Below are 20,556 nucleotides of genomic sequence, written 5' to 3' on the forward strand. Positions count from 1 at the left end.
CGGGACCGCGGGGGGGCGGGGCCGGGACGGAGGGGGCGTGGCCCGAGCGCCTCCGGACAAAACTTTATCAGCGGCCGCGGAGGGGGGAGCGGGGAGAGCTCGGCTGTCACCCAATCGGAGAGCTCAGCGCGCGGGCGGGAGGGAGGAGCGAAGCCGTTCTGGACCAATGAGAGGCGTGAAAAGCGGGGAAGGCGGTGCTGGTGTTGGCGGCAGGAGGGGCTGGAGCAAGAGGTGGGGTTTAGATGCCCTAATCCGCGTGGCCCGAATTGCGATAAGGCAACGGCCGGCGCGGCAACAGCCAACCAGGCGGCGCGGTGCAGATAGCGGTCCGAGAGCAGCCAATGGACGGGCGCGGCACGGAGCCGGGGAAATGACATCAGTCAATCAGGCGCCCGGAGACTGAGGCTCCTCCCCCGGCCCCGCCAGCCCTGAGCCGGGGGGGGGTGGAGGGGGTGGTAAAGGAGGGGCGGCCAGCCGCGCATGCGCTGCGCCGTGTTTGCTTCCAGCACGTGCGGGCCCGGGGGGCGGAGGCTGAGGCGGCGCGCGCTGGACGGGAATGGTGGGGCTGCCTGTGAGGGGAGCGAGCGAGTGAGGGGAGCGAGCGATTGTCCTTCTGAAGGGACCGTCCTTCTGAGGGGACCGACCCTGTGTGGGGACTGTCCTTCTGAGGGGACCGACCCTGTGTGGGGATTGTCCTTCTGAGGGGACCGACCCTGTGAGGGGATTGTTCCTGCAAGGGGAAGTTTTTCCCCTAAAGTCACCTTGATTGCGAGCTGCGATTAGATTGGCAGGACCAGCCGCCGACAGGGCTTTAGCGGTGTTGTGTTTCATTAGTGCTTGGCTTTAAAATTATTCATATGTGTCTACAGAGGCTTTGCGTGCTGAAACAGCTCCGTTTGAGGGTTTGGTTGGTTGGCCGGTTTTGGTTTTGTTGTGGATTGGATTGGTGCTAAAATTCTAATGGAGGTGGGCTGAAAACTGATTAGTTAGCTGGAAGAAACAGAGCGATGTGTCTGCAAGCCGAAGTCGGAGCCCCTTATTGTAAAAACAATGTTTCGAGCACCTAAAGCTCTCAGCATCGTCGCTGCTCACCACCACTCCCAGCAGTAAATGAACAGCAGTGCTCTGACCGAGCTGATCCGAGAATGGTGTGACAGTGACCGACAGAACCCGGGAAAGGGTCGTGCTCCCAAAGCAGCTCTCCCTCAGGAGCAGCTCGCAGTGCCTCAGGATGTGTCACGCTCTTATTACTTTCTATTATTGACACTTTAAATAAGCACCCATTCTTCTGGCTACGAAACGGCTAAGGCAGCAGAAACTGGGGCTGGAAATGCTTTTGTGTAAAAATGTGCATGGTCTGAAAGGAAAGCCAATTTTCTGACGTTTCAAGGAATGCTATAGTCAATTGTACTTGAGGAAAACTGCAGATGTATTCCTGTTTTTATAGAAGAGGTTATAATTGTAAGAGTGAAGTGGCATGAGGACAAGGAGGCGTATGTGAAACCAAGCTGAATGGATCAGGCAATTGCAGTATTAGAGGTCATGTAGAAAATGAGAGCTGCTGTTGTAGGGGCTTGTTCCTGTCACATTTAATGTTCGTTGAGCAGCTGTCCCGTTCTCATGTTAACCTGCCTTTCATCAAGCACAGGAACAGTTGTGCATGGATCTGTTACCTCAGAGACTCTTGCCCTTACACCAGGCTGTCACTTTGTCCTCAGCAGTTGCCAGGCTTTACAGTTCTGCTTCCTTCCTGTGAGGTTATTCCATGGTCTAAAATACCCTGTTTTTCAGAAAACTTTCATAAACAATCTCTTTCCTAATCAGCACTTTGCTCATCTTTGAATTCAGCATCGTGTATTTGATGATTCTCTGAGTGCATGTACCCTTCAGGGGCTTTGAGACTTCTCAATCATAATTTAAGCCGGCAACCAACTTTTATTTCTCTTCATCTGTGCAATTTCCAGTTTATTAGCATTGTTATGGTAATGGGAGCTCCAAAATGAATTTCTGAAGGAGTTACACCTGTGTTATCATTTGTCACTTCCCAGCTCAGTGAAATATTTCTGCATATGGATCAAACTACACATTTTGCAAACACATAGTTGATTGAAATCAAACTACCCAGATAGTTCAAGAAATGCCTATGTTTTTGCCGCATAATGTCTTGAAGCTTCAGCTTCAGATTCTTTTCTTTGTTTTTCAGTCCTGTTTTTCCTTTTTTCTTCCTTTTTTTTTTCCAGATTTTACTGCTCATTTACAGTGTATAGTTTCATACAGTGATACAAGGGCAATTGTTCCACTACTTTTCTCCCTTCTCTCTTTTACTTGGCTGGATTTCTTCAGATTGTAGCCTGGAGTTTCTTCATTCCATCTGGGCAGAAGGACTCTGCTATACACAGTTTTGGGTGCTGTGATAGGCATGTGAGACCTGTGCTACATGCACTGGTGGAAGCACTGGTCGAAACTCTAGCCAGGTGCAACTTGGCAGAAGCTTTCTGTCTTCCACAGCCTGTCCTGCCTCCTCGTCCCTATCTCAGACAGAGAATGCAATGTTCTCAAGCCTGCTGGGATTGCCACTCATATGATCATTCCTTATTTCTCTCAAAATGTCCCTGCTTATTTTAAACAGTTTAAGGTGTTATTCCATGTCAGTTTCACGTCATCTAAACACCAACTTCTCCCACCCTCTCCTTCCATTCCCACCTCTGTGTTCCCATCTCTTTTCCTGTTCTGGCACTTTGGTGCATCTCCTATTGCCAACAAGGCTGGTTTTGGCTGTACAGGTGACTGAGGGAGTTGGCTTCAGGACTGAGCACCTGTGTTGGGGGACAGTGACAGAGGTAATGCTGTCCCTTCTGTTCCTGCTGTTTCTTTCAGGAACTTCAGAAGACTTGCTGTTCACATTTTTTTTTCAGTGTTAAAAGTTGCATTAAGTCTGCCTCTTAATACCAACTCCATCATTTTTTCCTCTATGAGATTATCCTGTCACTTACCCATTGAACTAGAAATGTACTGAATTAGCTCTAATTATCAAATTGATAAAGATATATATGATGCTTACAACAATAATATGCCTTTGAGTATTCCACAAACCCGTGACAGTGCAAGTGTCAATGCAGTCTAATTTTAGCATGACACAGTGAGTCTTCTGTTCATTAGCTTTTGTTCATTGTCTTATATCCAGCCTGATAATAATCCCCTGGTTTCTTTTGGATGGATTTTTTTTTTAGCTGCTGTAGTTGGAGAATCTTTCGTATAGTTGGAGAATCCTTTGTATTCCATTTTAGATGTAAGGCAAGTCTTCGGGGGATATGTTCATTGACCATAAGACATTTGGGGTCTTCAGCCAAGAGTTTGCTTTGTAAGTTATTTCCAGCATGACTTGAGACACAGAAGAGAACAGCCTGGAGCTGGGGAGAGAGGCAGGAAGGAAGCTTACATCAAACAAGATTAAATTTGCTTGGGTTTGACTGCTATGGTTTATGTCAATTTTGGTGGATTTGTTTGTTTGTTTGCTTTTATTTAATTAGACTATAGTTGTTTTGTCTGTAATAGTGGGTCTTATACAAAAATTAATGCCATAACCTCCTGGCATTTGGCATTTCATCCATGTTGTTATTGCCAAATCTGAAGCTCATAAAATAATTTTGTTGTGTTTTCACTCTCAGCCAAAATGATGGGTAACATGAACTTTATAACATGAACTATTCAATAATTGCAATGGAAAATCTGCTTACTAAATTGTAACAACTTTTTTTTCTTCTTCACCCAGTATTTTGTAAAGAAAGGGTTTGCTCCTGCCTCCTTTTCAGCCATCTCAGCACCTTACAGAGGAGGGCAACATACTTTAAGAGTACATGCTGTGTTTTTGCAGTCCTCTACTGAAGTAGGGCGTGTGAGTGACTCGCTTTACTGATAATTTATCTTCTTGATGCTCAATATCAGGCTACATTTTCATCGACTGAATAACTGTGGAGTCATTATGAAGGCAATAAGAACTGAGTTACTACCCTTGGAAGTGATTGCTGCTGGATTTTTGCCTCTTAAGCCTCCAAACAGGATGTTACGTTCCTATATGCAGTTCCCTTCCCTCCCTGATGTGCTGTCTGAGTATTGGCCAAGCAATCAGTGTCCCATTATGATTCATGCAGAACACTAATCCCAGTGGAACCAATGGAAGTATAAATGAGACCACAAAGGACAGTTTTCATTGCTCTGCTCCTTTTTCTATTTTTTTTTTCAGTGAGCAATCCCTCTTGATGAAATACTATTAAGTGCAATCTAGTAGCCTGATTGCTAGGTGCTATTAAATTATCAGATCGTGGCTGGTGTCCTTACTCCTCTGTCTTTTCTTTGTAGGGGTTACCAGTTTGCCTGTCTTCTTCTTTTAAACACAGTTGGTTTTCAACAGACACATATGGCTCCCAGGAACACAGATGCCAGGTCACATGTGTGACAGGCACAGCTCCAAATGATCCTCATGGAGGTTTATCCCTGAAGCTGACTTTTCAGAGCTGAAGGAATAGTTTGAAGCTGAAATGTGCAGCCTGGTTATAAGAATTACAGTCTAAACCATGCCTTAAACGTGTCCTTTGCTTTGGAAAATAAAAATTTGCTTTTGAAAGTATCTGCATATGTAGAAATGAGGAAAGGGAGTATGGTAGATTCCAGTCAGTGAGGGCTTCCTCTTAGCTACCATATTTATTAGCCTCAGCTTGGTGCAAGACACAGGAGCCATTTGAATAGGACGCGCACAAACCAGCTGGCAGCACTGGCTGTGTTAGTGAGCAGCAGATTTCTCTCTTATTTAGGTCATGTTCTTATCTTCTGCTTATCCATGTTTATAGTGGAGTAGTGCTCAGAGGCCCCAAAAGTGAAGAAAATAGCTGTACTGCAGACATTTATGAAGAAGTTATGACTGCTAATGCTTCCTCCTGCTCCACTGCTACAAACTCTGCCATACTGCAGCAAAGAACTGATCAGTTTCTGAAGGAAGTGTGTGAGGAAACCTGAATTTTTAGCCTCACAAGAAAGTGGCTGAGAGGAATAGAGAGGGGAAAGGAGAGGAGGCTGACATTTCTGAGACTGCATCAATACTTTAAAGAGTTGTTCGATACCACACCTCACGTATATCTTGCTCCTGCCTTGGCAATCCTAAGAAAGCAGGTGCTGCTGCCACTGCAGTTTCTCAAGTGGCTGATGCGGCAGGTTAATGTGTTCGCTGTATCCATCCCTTATATGAAGGAGTATCTGGACAGGCTTGTGCAGAACTACTCAATATTTCCCAGGATGAAGATTTTTTTTTTTAATATACTGGGGCATGACTTTGGATAGGACACTGGGGAAGTCCGACATTCCGAGGAAGACACTGCAACAGGTTTTCTGGTATGTAGTTTGGTCATCCAAAATCCACTGAAGTCCTCATTTAGGCATCTGTGTCCACTTCTGTCCTTGCTTTGGGACAGGCCCAACTGGTGATCCTGTAAGGCCTCTTGGTCTGTGTATGGAGACTGATCTAACATACCTCGGGAGGCATTGCCTTTTGCACCAAGGAGATAATCCAGTTTCCAATGTCTGACTTTCCCAGACTGGCACATTGATTTGCATAGCCACGATATATGGACTTCCACAGCAAGTGTCTTAATTTTCAGCATGTAGAAACTTTTCATGAAAACTTGGAAACTGCTCTGACTCTGAGGTGGCAACCTGAAATCAGAATTTTTCATGTTATAGTCAAACTCATAAATCTCCCAAACTTCCACACTGATTCTACAGTATTACACTAAGCTTTCATTTCAAGTCATTCTGGAAGACTCAGTATAACTTCCTCTATTGCTTTAAAGAAAATATACTGGATGTTCTGCTACTTCCATAAAGGGATCACACAATACATAAGGTCGTCATTTACTGCTATTTTCTTCTTTGGTTGAAGTGTTTTAAGATGATGAAACTGGGATAGTCAAAGCCTGTAATCCATTTACTCTCTAGTTTTAAAGGCTCGAGAAGAATTTAAATGATGCATAGATATTGTGCTGGCTGTGTCCACTTGTGACAATTTTATCCATGTGAGTTCTTGTTCAAGCTGCCTAGACCACCTCTATTGCCATGGCTTTGTGAAGCCAATCTTTGCAGTGCAACCCTCAGTCTTCCACAAAGCTGCAGAACAGCAGTGACAGCAAACTTCTCTGCCAGGGGGATATGTGCATCATTTACCTGGGAACTCGAGGTTTTGACAGATTTTGAAGAACTAGAGTGCCTATCAAATGAGTGTGATAAGGCTCATAGTGTCTCATGGAATGGGAATGTGATTTTATAAACAAAATCTCTTTGAACTGTTGACCGTTTCTTTTTATGCTTTCACACCCACATGCTGGGAAATACCAAAATGTGTGTGTTTAATTGGTCTGGCCAAGATCATGTGTGGGATCATACAGAAAATAAGGATGCTGTCTCATTGTGCCTCTGGGTTTCTTGGTTGGCAAGTGAACTGATTTTGAACTTTTTATATTCTCTGGGAGGGAGTGGTGTTTGGGATGCTTTGCCTCACTATTTTGTTTCACTTTTCACAAATCAATGAATTTCATCAATGTGTGTTGCCTTTGTGTATTTTTTTGCCCTGGACTTGTTCTTTGTCTTGTTTGATACCTTATCTTTAGGTCAGTTTGTTCTTCCTCTCTGTCAACATAACTTTTTAACACATCCACCTGCTTCTTCCGGTACTTTCTCACACACACACACTTCCACTCTCAACACCATTAATGCCAATCTTAATTTTTTTTTTTCAAATCACTGTAAAAGAAACAAGTAGCTCCTCCTACCCCCCTGAACATTTTGTTCACGTGCAAGCCTTACTCTTTTTTTTAATCATGATTTATTTAATACCGCAGGATATCAAATACACTTAGAAGACCAGTAAGAAGGGACCCCATTTACTCTCTGAATTTAGGATTCTGTGCTATTCCAGAGGGTCATTAGTGGAACAGAGCCAAAAGGACATTCAATTATTTGCTCAAGTCTGAAAGGCCAATGTTTCACAAGTAGAGAGCATGCTATTAACAAGGATGAATCCTTTGGCAGTGTATCCTTTCTACTGCAAAATACTTGCAGTGTGGAACCCAAGGCCCTTATTATAAATTCATGAATTATTTTAATGCATCCTGGCAGCTTTCAGAAGCATTGCAATCATGTGGAAGCAAAAAAGAAATAAAAAGATCACTGGTTTGTGCAAAATAATACAGCTATGTTCATATTTGATCTAGTTCTCTAGAGGAAAAGGAATAATTGAACTTTTTTTTTAAAACATGGAAAGATATTTCTACTACATTACATCTGACCAGTTGATTTAGAAGTCTTGTTCACATAAGAGATAACTCAATGTAGGTCATCAATAAAAGAGAAAAGTTGTCTAAAACGAGCACAGTCCTTGTTGTATTGGAGGAGTTGTAAAATTATGTTGTAAACCTTAACTACCCCTTGCCAGAAAGTTATACCCTAGCAGAAAAATCTAGCTTTCAAGAAGCCCTTTCCTTTCTTCATCATATTTTAAACACTCTCCCCAAATTGAGGATTTTGCTTAGAGCATTCTTAGCTTGGAGGCAGTTTTTGTTGCAGAGACAAAGGTGTCAGAAAGGAAAGTGGAACTGAGAGTGAGCAGCATTTGTTTCCTTGGGGCAGTCTGTTGCAAAATCATAGTCACGGTCAACAAGTAACATTTTTTGTGGTAGATGCTTGAAGAAGTATCCAGTAGCTGATTTCTAGTACAGTTTTCATAATAATATTTTTCCCATTAAGCATCTGTTATGGAAACAAAAGAGATATTATGTGATCACAAGCCAGAGAGGAAGTATTGAATAGGATGCATTGAAATGAGGAGTGTTGTGTATAACACAGTTGACCCTCATGTAAGGCTGAAGCTAAAGATTCAGACTTTCAAAATTCTGTCCCTCCTTTCTGTAGAGCCAAACACGGCTGAGCTTTGGATGGGGCTCCTAAATGCTTTAAAATTTCTTCCTTTTGTAAGGAGATTCCACTTGCTCAGATTAAAAGAAAAAAAATTATGTAAAGAAAGCTTAAAATTAATTTCTCTAACCAGTCTTCCATGAAGAATTCAAAGTTTAACAGTTTGCTTTGACACTGATAAATGATGTCAATAATAATCATCATCATCATTGCCTTCAGAATTAAGCATCTTTCCTCTCCATTCAGTCATGAGTAATTTGCATAGAGGGGTACCAAAAAACAGTGTAGTGAAATCCCTCCCAGGTAGCTAAACAGTCTGAAAAAATTAGGCCTGTACATAAACTACAGGTAAATTTTAAAAGGTTCCTCAGACAAGAGACCCATGCCTGAAACAGAGCAACAAGCCAGGAAATATTTAGGTTGGTTTATATTTATTTACAAATGTTTGTAGCAGATGGTTACCAACATTTCATCAGTGTGGCTGTTTAAGCAACTTAAAAGCTGTAACAAACAGCCCAATTTATGGAGCAGCTTGCCTGCTTCAGCCCACTCTCACTTGCATTACCCAGAATGGCTCCCATTACAATTCATCACAGCTAAGTAGCTGGAAAAGGAAATAGTGCAAAAGCAGGAGAGCAGCATGGTTGTCCAAAGCTGTAGATCAGTGGTTTCTCCATCACAGCTGCCTGCTTTGAGAGATACTTCTGTGCACAGCAGTTTTCAGAAGATTTCTCACTCTCCTATGTACACAGTGTACCTGGGTTATTACAGCTTGTAGAGACTACAGATGCAGACACTACCTTAGGTGCTAGTTAGGTGTCACTTACCTCACCACTTTCTTTTTAAGAGACCACATTTAGCAGATGAACTGAGCTAGTCTGCTCTTTCCCCACATTACCTTCATTTTCATTCAACTGCCGAGGTGGCTTTGATGAGGTGGTGGCTGACAGGTGAAGGTGGCTCAGACTCAAATGGGTGTCCGTGGTTGGGTATTGGTGTCTATATATTGGTTAAAAAATACTGTCTGAAGAAAAGAGATGGAAATTAGGGTCTCCGTTTAATCTCCCCCAAAGAAGGCCTCATACTTAAGAATACTGCATTTAGAATTGTCATATAGAATATAGAATGTACAGTTTGTATACCTCCTAATGAAAGAGAGAGCTGGGCTGGTCTCTCTTAGATACCTAATTTGTTCACAAATTCAAGAATAAAGATTATCTCTTCATAGGCAGCTAGATGAAACTACTTGTGATGCCAGTGTAGGTAGAAGAAAACATTAATTTTATCACCATAAAAAGGAAGGACAGTATGAGTAAACAGTGATTTAAAAATGGAAACAGGAATGCTTGTTTGTAAACATTTATTGTGAATCTGACTTTCCTGTTTCTTTTCTAGAAAGTGGTAAGGACAAGAGTAGTCGCTGGTTGAGGAGAATGTCACTGCAGATGGCTCAGAGCAGAGTGTACCACCATCATTTCACTGACTTGGCCTCAGGGGCTGCCTGGCATCAGAAACCCATGCTCAGCAAGAGCTCAAAGTGTGTGCTCCCATCAGTGTCTGAGAAAGTGTTATTGAATGTACATTTGCACTCATTTCCTGGGAAATGGGTTCCTTCCTGAGAAAATTCTATCCACAGTGACAATGTACAACATCATGCAAACCAGGTGGCATCTGAACTGGAAATGGTTGTAGTTTATGCTGATTTAATTGATTAGGTTGAAATTACTGAAATGCTGAGAATAAAAGGGCTTTTATTCCTTTTCTATCTTTTCTATCTCTTTTATATATGTGCTCAAAACAATTTTTATGAGAAAATTTCCTAAATTAGGAGTGATGTGCTTTAAAAGATCCTTTCTGTGTGACTTGGCATGTTCCACAAGAAGTTTCATTTAAGACCAAGGTGTGCATGCTTAGATCTGATGCTTGCCCACTGCACGCATTGCTGAGGTCCCCCCTCAGCGTTGAGGAGCTCTGAGCTTACACATTAGCCCAGCGTGGGAACATTTCCATGTCAGAGCATGACAGATGCTCCCATTGACTCGCTATTGCTGTACCCATTTATGTGTACTGGAGCATTGAGCCAGTAGCTCTCTGTGTGCCAGGACCTGCCATTGTGCCACCCATGGGAGCCCTGGCATGCCTGGGAATGACAGGGCTGTGGGTCAGGGATGCAGGACTGCTGACACTGGCTTGCCTGAACCCTCCCTGCAGATCCACCCAGTCCTAGAAACACACAGACACTAGGTTAGTTTTGGGTCTTAAAGCAGTGCCAGACTGAGGAGGGGACGATGGAAGTGTGCAGGCTGGAAACTGGCTGGGAGCCCTGAATAACTCTCCAGTGTAGACATCAATGCTTTGGAGACTTTGGCAATGTCTCTGCTTACCTTCTACTGAGTGCTGAATCATCCTGCTCAGCTGGGATGAGCAGCACCTGGCCAGGGGAGGGATGCCAGGGATGCCACTGTGCTGAGAGGCTGTGCCTGACTGGGGCTCAGGGTGAGCTTTGAGATTCAGGGTGAATTTTGGGGTTTGGGACACTCTTGATTCCTGGACATTCCACAGACATTCTCCCACACACACAGGGCAGGTGCCTCTGGAACCAGACAGAGCCAGGCATGCAGGGTCCATACCAGAAAAGGCAGATTCACCAGACACCAGGCAGGCAGACTAATGTGGTTGCCCTTTTCTCCCTTTGCTGCAGAGTGGAGCCAGTGCCTTGCCATCTCTTAGGAAACAGGAGCTGTGGGCCTTGCTGCTAGTGGGTGCAGACAGTGCTGTTAGACTTGTCTTAGAAATTCCTGGTAATGACATATTTAAAATAGATCAGATTACATTTTCATTAGTGTTGCCACTTCTGGAGAGAGAGGGATGCTGAGTGGTGATCATTATTATTGCTTTAACAGATTGTGTCTGTGCATGGCTGCCACCTGCCACTCTCAGTACTGTGATGTAAAATTGTTTGGGTGATGCTTTGAAAGTACTAAATTTTTTTTGGGAAAAGACAGTGCTCTGACCTTTGCCTCAATACCCAACTTCCCTAAGACTTGTCCAGGCAGTAACCTGGGTCAGCATGAAATATGGTATAGATTGTTTAGAAAGTGTGGCATTGAGTCCTTATGCTGTGTAAATCCCTACATTCAGCAATTTAATAGGGATGTCCAGATTTGCACCAATGGCAAGTTTGGCCATGTCTTTAATTTATAATTCAAAATCTTTGTCACAAATCCAGAAAACATTACTCCAAACTTTGATCTTCAACACTAGAAACTGTTCCCATGTAAATGCAAACTGTGGATTGTCTGTGGTCAGAGGCTTGTGATATGCATTGCTTCTATTTTAAATGTGTATGGAAATAATGGATTTTGTAGTTGAAAGCCTGATAATTCTGTTATCCTTGTTCAGTTTTTTAGCACCATCTGTTCTTCCGAATCAGAAATTCCTGACAAATCATATGAGCAAAAGCTTACTTTATTTCTCCGTGCAGTAGACAAATCATTAGAATCACCAAAATCTGGTTGGGGAAAGAAATATGTTTATAAAATGATTGGTTTAAGTCTTTGTTGTCTGAGAAAATGGCTTCTTAATGTACTGGCAGCTGTCTCCCTCTGGCATATTTTCAGTTTAACAGTTTATGTTAGAGCCAGATCATTTGTTTCATAACTGTCTGTAGCGTAACAAACAGCACTTTTAAATCTCCCATCAGCCCACACACCATATAAATGTTATCTGTCCCAATTGGGATACTTTTCCAATCACTGTTTTCTTAATTGTGCCTGAAAAATGCTTAAATAATATGGTCACATGATAATGCTCTTTTAAGGCCCACAGAGTCATCTGAAACATATTAGGTCATTTTAATTTAGTCAAGGAAGATACCCAGCACATTGATGCTGAGTAAATAAATAAATAAATAAATAAATAAATAAATAAATTTGCTAAAGTAGTTCTATTATGCTTATTTAAATCCTACCTAGGAAAAAAACAGTGTTATTTTCTGGTCCGTAGACCTTCCAAAACCTGGTGTGTTAGGCACTGTGCAAATACAGTCTGGATGCTTACAGGCTAAATCAGGGTTTCAATGAAATATTTTCATACTTTGCTTTCAGATATGAGAGCACTAGGCTTCATGATCTCCTTCTTCCTTTTGTATCCAGTGGTGTTCAACAGATCCATGCTGGTTTTGTGAGTGCAGAAGTCTGCACAGGGTTAGCTGTCCATGCTTCCATCCCTTGGGCATCGTACAGGACATCCTCACCACCACTTTGGTGCAACACCTGCACCTTAGATTGAAAACTGCATTCTGAACACTGAAATGAAGTTCATAGGAGTGGCAGCTGGATGTGAAACAGAGAGTTCTCTTCTTTTCCTCTAAATTGGTCTTCTGATATCATTTGATCTCTTTAACTGTATGTTGTGGATATGGCAAAGCAGCCTCAGCATTGGATTAATATTTCTGTTATTGGCAGTGTGGTGCTCCCTTTCCCTGTTCCGTAGGGAGAAGATTATAGGCCAATTGATCTGTAGTACAGTCTGATGCCACCAATTTGCATTTGTTATTTGGTAAGGGTTCCTTACATCCTTTTGAAGAAATATTACTGATTTTACTAATTGATTAGATCTATTCATTATGGAACCAGAGCAGTCCTCAAGCACTGTAAGGCTTAAAGATGTTCTTTGATCATAACAATAGCATTTTTACCATCTCCTAAATCCCATTCTTATAATAAATTTTGCAGCCAAGTTAGAAAGGATCTATTGTAAATAGAAAATTTTCTTGCTAACCCCACAGTAAATGTTGCCAGTCTCTGGTATATTTCTGAGATGCATCTGTGTCCATGATCTGTCCCCACGCTGTACACATTTGGAACTGAAACAATTATTCTGTGTCACAATAATGTGCTTATGAACCATGTAAAAACAGAACAAATATTAAAAACTTTGCAAGTCTTGTACCACAAATAAATTGATGCATAAGGAAGGGAAAATACAAGCTCTCTCTAGGAAGAAGTGTATGGATAAAACATCTGTGAGGGAAAATGTATATGGAAGGTGACTTTTTAGGTGAGAATGTGAAGCCCTGTTAAATAAGTATATGTTGACAGGCTACTGCCATGGTGAGGAAAGGTGGTCTTCTGGTCTGTGACTTCTGAGATAATATAATCTGTAACTACTGATGTGATAATGGTATGAAATGTGGAGTTACAAAGGCAGAATTGCCAAGGTTGTACTGTGCATTGCATCCCTCCCCTTCCCTCCCCTTCCCTCCCCTTCCCTCCCCTCCCCTCCCCTCCCCTCCCCTTCCCTTCCCTTCCCTTCCCTTCCCTTCCCTTCCCTTCCCTTCCCTTCCCTTCCCTTCCCTTCCCTTCCCTTCCCTTCCCTTCCCTTCCCTTCCCTTCCCTTCCCTTCCCTTCCCTTCCCTTCCCTCCCCTCCCCTCCCCTCCCCTCCCCTCCCCTCCCCTCCCCTCCCTTCCCTTCCCTTCCCTTCCCTCACCTCTGACAGCTGCCAAATCAGACCTAACCCTGACTCAGGGTAGATCCTGGGTGTTTGACTGCATTGGGCCCTGGCAGTTCTCATTGTACATGGTGTTGGTTGTGTGCTCATCACAACTCTACAGAATATTGCAGCATGTGGAGCCACATGAGGAGTTTGGGGATGAAGGGAGAGTCAAGAGGTCTCTTTTGGCAGGAGTTGTGATGAACAGGCAGATCTTTTAACCTCAGGACTCACCATGTCAGGAAGGCTGATGTTCAATGGCAAAAGAAGCATAATGGTCAGAAAGGGAACTATGAGACTTGTGTGAATATCTTAGATGATCCGGTTCAAACTTGAAGACATACTAAGTCAGGAAAGTACCTGTTTCATTTGTTATTTAATATATCTCTCTGAATTATTTGGATAACCTTAGCAAAGATCCAATAATTTTAGAATCTGAAAAGCCTGCATGTATTCTATTCTATGTATGTGACATGTCTTTTAGAACATGGGCTCATATTGAACCTCTGGGAGAACATTCCATGTAAGCTATTGAAGCTGAAGTTGCACCTGTATTTACCTGCAGATACATTGCAGCTCTCATCAGAACATTCTGTCCATGGGAGCCAGAGTGGAGGAGAGACACCAGTTCATCACTGGTTCAGGCACCAGAGCGCCAGTGTGCTCCCAGGTTTGGTAACAGAGGTGAAAGCAGGGGTAGTCTTCAGGGCTAAACAGTTTTATTGTGAAGTCCCAGCTCTCAAGTGTTAGTAAATGGAGGAGCTGCTGGCAAGACCATGTGCAAAAATCTCAAATCTGACTAATTTTTTGCTTCCTCTCTGACTTGGGAAGTTCAGATTCATGGTAACGTAGGCAAAGCAGTCATGTCTACCTGAGCAAGATTCAGTTCTGGGGAGCTCTGCCAGCATATTGGCATTCAGTGTGGGCTTTTCTCCAAGTGTCAGGGCTTTGGTGCAGCACAAGATGGAACATAGCTCTCCTGGGGAAAAGCAATGCTGATGAGAAAGCTGAAATTAAGCCACAGTACTAGAAACAAAATATTAATAATTCTGAGTACAATTTTCATAATTAATTTTAAAAAACCCCTTTGATTCAATGTTTTAAATCATGGAAGCTCTTGCAAGATGCTCTCAGCCCCGAAGTGTGTCCTAGAGTATTTTTTCATCTATTCAGATGGCAGTGGAGTGTCAGGAACGTCACATTTTGTGTGTGCAGATGTGTAATAGCATTCACGAGCTTCCGTAATGACACAGGTTTTGTTGGATCTCTCTGACTATAACATCTCAAATAAGTGATTGTTCTGAGTAAATTGTCTATGCTATTGTTTTCCCACTGCAAACAGAACAGATCCATTTTTAAACAGGCTAGATAAAAATGAGACAGAATTCAATGTGGGAAAAAAAGGACAATTTCAATTATATTTTCCCTGATATTTTCCTGAGCTCTTGTCATAACTGTTTTTATTTTTTTTATTGCATGGGTCTTTCTATTCAATAACAGGCAAAGCTTTGGAAAGTGTTTCCTCCCATTAATAAACATGGGAATAATACACAATCATTCACCTAATGTTTTGTCTCTTACACAGATACAAAAAGGGCAGACCTTGGGAGAACTTTGATAAGGCATTTCTCCAAGCCACAGCTGAAGAGAGCTGTGCTTTTTTTTCTTGGATTTCAGTTGCTAATTGCAGAGGATACTTGTCCAATGTATTAGTGAAAGCCTTCAATAGGACAAAGGTACTCCAGCAGTCAATATTCACGGTTGAGCAGGTGAGCTGAAGCCTCAGTATTTTCCTGAGGAGCATGGTGCTGTCTGTCTGATGAGCCACTGGTGGGGGGTGTTCATGACCTCTCATGGTCATTAGAGGGCCCATGTAAAATTTTGTGCAGAGGTGGTGTCAATCCAATACAGATGACAGCAGCCTGACTCTTGAAATGCTCACTGCAGTTTCAGACAGATGGAGTATTGTCTTAGATTATGATTTACAGCGCATTTACAAGATATTTCACTTCAGAGCAAGCAGAACAGCAGCAGCAAGTAGAGCAGGGTGTCTGAGCAAGGTCTCACATACATGCACCCTTAGAGGAGCAGCCTTTGGAAGGACCATCATTTACAAGGCACTCTCTTGCTCAAATAGGCTGCTGGTTTTGGGGATATCACAGGCCGCTCTATTCACCCTTCAGCTCATCTGCTTTCTGTCCACTTGGTCCCACTCTCCTGCTCTTGGGGCTGCCTGTAACCTCATCCACCACCAGCACACAGAGGCATGACCCAGGCCAAGAGGGAGATTTCAGGCAGCTTCTGGCTAAGCAGGCAACTCCTTCTTCCCTGCCATGCCCCTCATCCTATGGCTCCTGTTCGAACCCTAGCTGAAAGCAGATGGTGGTGGATGTGCTGCTGCTGCCATAAAGCAGAGGGCAGTCTGGAAGTGAACCTTGCTGCCTTTTCTGTCCCTCTGCTCTTGGGGTTGCCCAAGGCACTGGGGTCCCTGGGGTACTGCTTCTAGTGCAGAGGTGTGTGGTGTTACTCAGGGAAAAACAAATGTCTGAGGCCAGAGAGGACCCACACTCATGTCTTTAATTAATACGGTGCTTTGAGACTGTAAAGGTTCAACTTATTAGAACACATAAGAAATAAAAGACATTTATGTTCTAGAGCCTTCTGTTTTAAACTGCAGTGTCAGCTAAAATGTGTGTATTTTTAAATTTAGCTTTCATACTATATCAATTCCAGAGCCAGTCACATTTTCCCTGTGGAATATTACTAAAGTAGCTCTCAGCTTAGCCCATAGCTTTATTTTGTGTCTCATCACTCTTTGATAACTGCAGACATACTACAGATATTATGCATGTACTGGAAAAAAAGAATTATAGGAAAGAGTTGTCTCATCCCTGAGAGTGATGAAGTATTTTCCTGTTCAGAACATTAGCCACAGACTGTCTTTTGGAGTAGTTTACACTGAAAAGGTTCTCAAACCAGTTTTAGTGATCCATCTTCCCTTTAATAGCCCTAAAGTGCCTGCATTATGTTCATGGTAGATTCAGACTTTTTTTTTTTTTTCTATTTCAATTGCAGCAATTAAAAACATTAGATCACAGCCCCAGTTTGGGTGGGGTGAGAAGAAGATACACCCTCTGCTCCACATTTTACTTCATTCTCATGCCAGCCCTATTCTGGGCAGCACTATCAGCAAATGTCCTATCCAAAATGGTTTTGTTTTACTGAAATGCCTATCACTGCTTCATTTTGTTTTCAGGAATATTCCTGCCCATTGCTGGCTGTTCCTGTGAGAACGAGATGCCATCTTGTGGCTGGATTTTCATCTCCCAAACCTGAGCTTGCTTTTCTGAGAAACTCATTCAACTGTCCTGACAGCTTGAGAATGCAAAATGATTAAAACTGCATTTTTGGATTTCATTATGAACTCAAGTCCTCCACTAAGACCTACAGAGTTTTACACTAAAACCTGGACAGTTTTGAGGTAAAATTGCCTGCTATTAATCATCACGTAGAATCTGACATTTGGAGATAATAATTTTAAGTTACTGAAACAAAATGCTGATATGGGCAAATTCTTTTTTTCCAAAGTCGAGAAAACATATTAATTTTGGAAAGTGTAATGATTTTGTGCAGCTGCTTGGAAAAAGGTGGTGCAAGCATTATTCCAGAAAAAGCTTATGTTTTCCATAATTTAAAATTACATAAATAGCAGTTAGGACTACCTCATATTTTCCACCTAGCTTCTCAGCCTCAGGTACAAAGCTGAGTAATAAGAATACCAAAAAGCAAAATCTGCCTAGTGTATAAAGTTGATAGACTTTGGGAATACTTATTTAAATACAGATTTTTGTCCAGCTGGTTATTCAAATATTGCCCATGAAGTTAAAATCTATTGCTTTTGAGATGCTACTCCCAGTGCTCTCATATATTTTGTGCAATATAAAAATCCACTTTCTTATTCCATTCTCTTCAGTAAATTAAGGAAAAGCCGAGGGTATGATTGCAGAAATCTTCTAGCAATAGAGGATAGCTGCTGTCAAGGTTTTTTCACAAGGACTGTACCACGAGCTCTGTAGGCAGAGCCATAGAGCCCTAATTATGTCAGAAACAACTCCAGTCTCTGGAACAGCTGAGAAATGAAAGCAATAACATGGATATGATGCTGCTTTACTTCCCACTCCTTTTGGGCTACAAGCTGAGTCCAGCTTGGTTCTAAAAACCAGTTTACATCTTTTGGACCTGCTGTCAGGGCACAGCTGTGCACAGTCTGCAGTCAGACACTGCCTGTGTTGGGGCTAAATGGACTTGGGGCATGCTGACCATGGACACATGTCTGTTCAAAAATGAAGCATGCCCAGAAACTTCCCTGTGAGTCAGGACTGCCTGCTGTGGGACAGCCCGTGTTTGTGGCAGCTCACCATCTGGCTGGCAGATGGAGGTGGCTGTGGGCACGCTGCCTGCTAGCCAGGGCCACCCTGCTGCCTTCACTGCCAGACTGTGCCTGGAAGCAGCTCTGGGGAGCACTCAGCCACAGCAGGGCAGGTTAGAGTAAACATCTGTGGTCCTGTGCTCAGAAACCTGCTTGGATTGACTAGGTGCACAAACATCAAGTAGTAGAGGAGCTATGTGTACAGCCAGGGGAGGAATAGAGCAACATGGATTGTTCTAGACTGTTTATTTGTTATTTGGTGTAATTCTGTGCATTGCACAGGAAGAGACCCCCAGACCTGAGAAGCTTGCAGGATGAGGGGAGAAAGGCAAAGGCTCAGGGATGGAAGTGCCTGGCCAAAGCTGCTGAGAGAGCCTTTGGCAGTACTGTGACCAAAACCCACCTATGCAAAGTGAAACCTGCAGCCAGCTCCCACTGCTGCCCCTGACCCAATCAGCACCTGGCCTCATGCTCCAGCTGAGCAGAGGGATGCAGGAAGGTCCTGCCACTTCCATGTCATATCCACCTCCACACTGGAAGGCAGGTGATCAAGGCGGGTTAGGAGAGTGGAGGAGTGGGATGCTCTCCCAGGCCAGCCATGTAATAGCGCCAGACAACACAAGCTGTCACCTTCTAACTGGTGTCAATTTGTGGAGGAACATAAGTAAAAGTGTGAGTGTAAGCTGAGGATACAGTGAAGAAAGAGCCTCTATACTGCTGCAAAATGATTTTTTTTTTTTTTTGGCAGCAAAGAGGCTTTTATTCTCACTGCATTGCAATGAGGGCTTCAAAGCCCATTTAAGTGCCTATTTGCCTTTCCTTTTACTCTGCATTGCAGCTGGCATGACCAAGGAAAACAGCTTGCTCTGAATGCATATTAAGGCTTGGCCAGTGTATGTGTAAAGCAGAAGTGCTACAGCACCATTTCATAGCCAGCAGACATCAGGATCAGAGAAGAAAGTGGAGGACACGATGGCAGTTCCATTCCTCCTGGGTGCACCCTCATCCATGTCAGCCAAGGCACAGCCACTGGCACTCTGGGCTTTGCTCAGACATGCCACATGGAAGGGGATGGAACCAAAGGAAATGCAAACTGCCAGAGCTGGGTTATTGAGATCTGACTGACCTCTTTCTTCTGCAGAATTTCTCAACACCCACACATTTATTTTAAAAATTTTACCAAACAGGCACAAAATTTTGTACTAAAATAATTTTCCTCTCTGCCTTTTTTTTTTTTTAACTAGCTGCTACACGGATTGGTTTTAGAAAAGAGGAAAACACATTTTTAGTTTTTGAAGTGATCCATTCCCCTCCTCCCTATAACTGTCAAATCTGACAAGCAGCAAATAGAGCAGCACCACATCCTGCCTCAAGTCAGCTTGGGAGCACACACTACCGCAAAGTCAGCATGATCAGGAACTGAAGTGTCTATAAACATCAGGTGCATTTTTCATAGACTGTAGAGGGGAAAGGAACCCCTGTATTTTTTCACTCTGGTCTTCTGCATAAACAGGGCATAAAGCTATTCTCTCCAACTGGATTACAGCCTATTTCGAAAGACAATTTCATTTTAGGAGCCTGTGCATTTCCCCTGACAAATCATTCCAGCTCTTAATTACCTTATTTCAGGGAAATTCTGTCCCATTTAAAATCTGAGTTTATCTGGCAGAGTTCAGCTTTTAGCTACTGAATCCTTGTAACCTGCTGTCTGCAGAATGGAAGAGCCAGGCCAGGGAAGCTGCTCCACTTTCCCAGAGAGGAAGGGGAAATTTGTGGGTGTAGCTCCTGTATCACTAAAAAAAAGCAAATGGGCAGCCTCAGACAGTGCTGACAGCAGACTGCCACCCTATTAAAGTTTTCCTCCTCCCTTTTTCCCATTAATTCATGCCTGTAAAAGTAACCCCCAGACCAGCACTTTTTCACGTGTAGATATCTATCTAAAAGATTGTAAGATCTCTTACCCTTCCTCAAAAACGCTGAATAGCTCAGTTCTAAGAATACCTTCCTCATTCTGGATCCTCTTTTGTGATCTTTCTTTGAATCTCCCCCCTCCAACATCATCCTTGGCAATACACTATTCTAGCAGCAGCCTTACAATTGCCACATACAGAACCAATATAACCTTGCAGCCCTAGCCTGACATTTCTTTTTTTGTTTTTTTTCTCTGTTACAGCCCTCACCAAGCCCTTTCCCAACTCATTGCTTTTTGTGAGAAGCAGTCTGTTCCCTCAGCTGACACAGATACGTGGACATATCTCCAACAGGGTGGGTGCAAAGTCTCTCCAAAGACAGAGCTGCCTTGCAGCAGGGGGTTGTCCCCAGGCCAGGAGTTCTTCTCATGCTGTGACATCTTCAGTCCTTCCTTGGCTAGCCATGCAGAGCTGTGAGTGCAGGCCTTGGTACCTGGTGGTCCTTAACAGGTTAAGCCCCTGAAGTTTGCATTTCTGCTTCTTTCTGAATCCCTATATAGTGTCACTGATTATGAGTTCAGACTTATACATTGATATTAGGAAGAAATTCTTAACTGTGAGGGTGGTAAGGTGTCAGGACTCATCCCTGTACGGACTACCAATTGTTGGCATGGGTGCTTGGCACCGATCAATGGTGGATAGAAACTGACTGTCATTGCCAGTTTATTATCTTACTGCAAAACTTTCATACCTTCTCTCTGTGA

General features: G+C 43.0%; 1 long non-coding RNA gene across 1 annotated transcript; it reads left to right on the plus strand.

Annotated features, from left to right (window-relative positions):
- The first annotated feature begins 217 nt into the window (after nucleotides 1-217).
- Nucleotides 218-20,075, plus strand: LOC136571431 (uncharacterized). The gene is made up of 3 exons (XR_010785702.1): nucleotides 218-231; nucleotides 16,710-16,934; nucleotides 20,056-20,075. It is a non-coding gene; the product is annotated as an uncharacterized lncRNA (long non-coding RNA).
- The last annotated feature ends 481 nt before the right edge of the window (nucleotides 20,076-20,556 follow it).

The sequence above is a fragment of the Molothrus aeneus genome, chromosome 2 (genome assembly GCF_037042795.1).
Source record: "Molothrus aeneus isolate 106 chromosome 2, BPBGC_Maene_1.0, whole genome shotgun sequence".
Taxonomy (NCBI): domain Eukaryota; kingdom Metazoa; phylum Chordata; class Aves; order Passeriformes; family Icteridae; genus Molothrus; species Molothrus aeneus.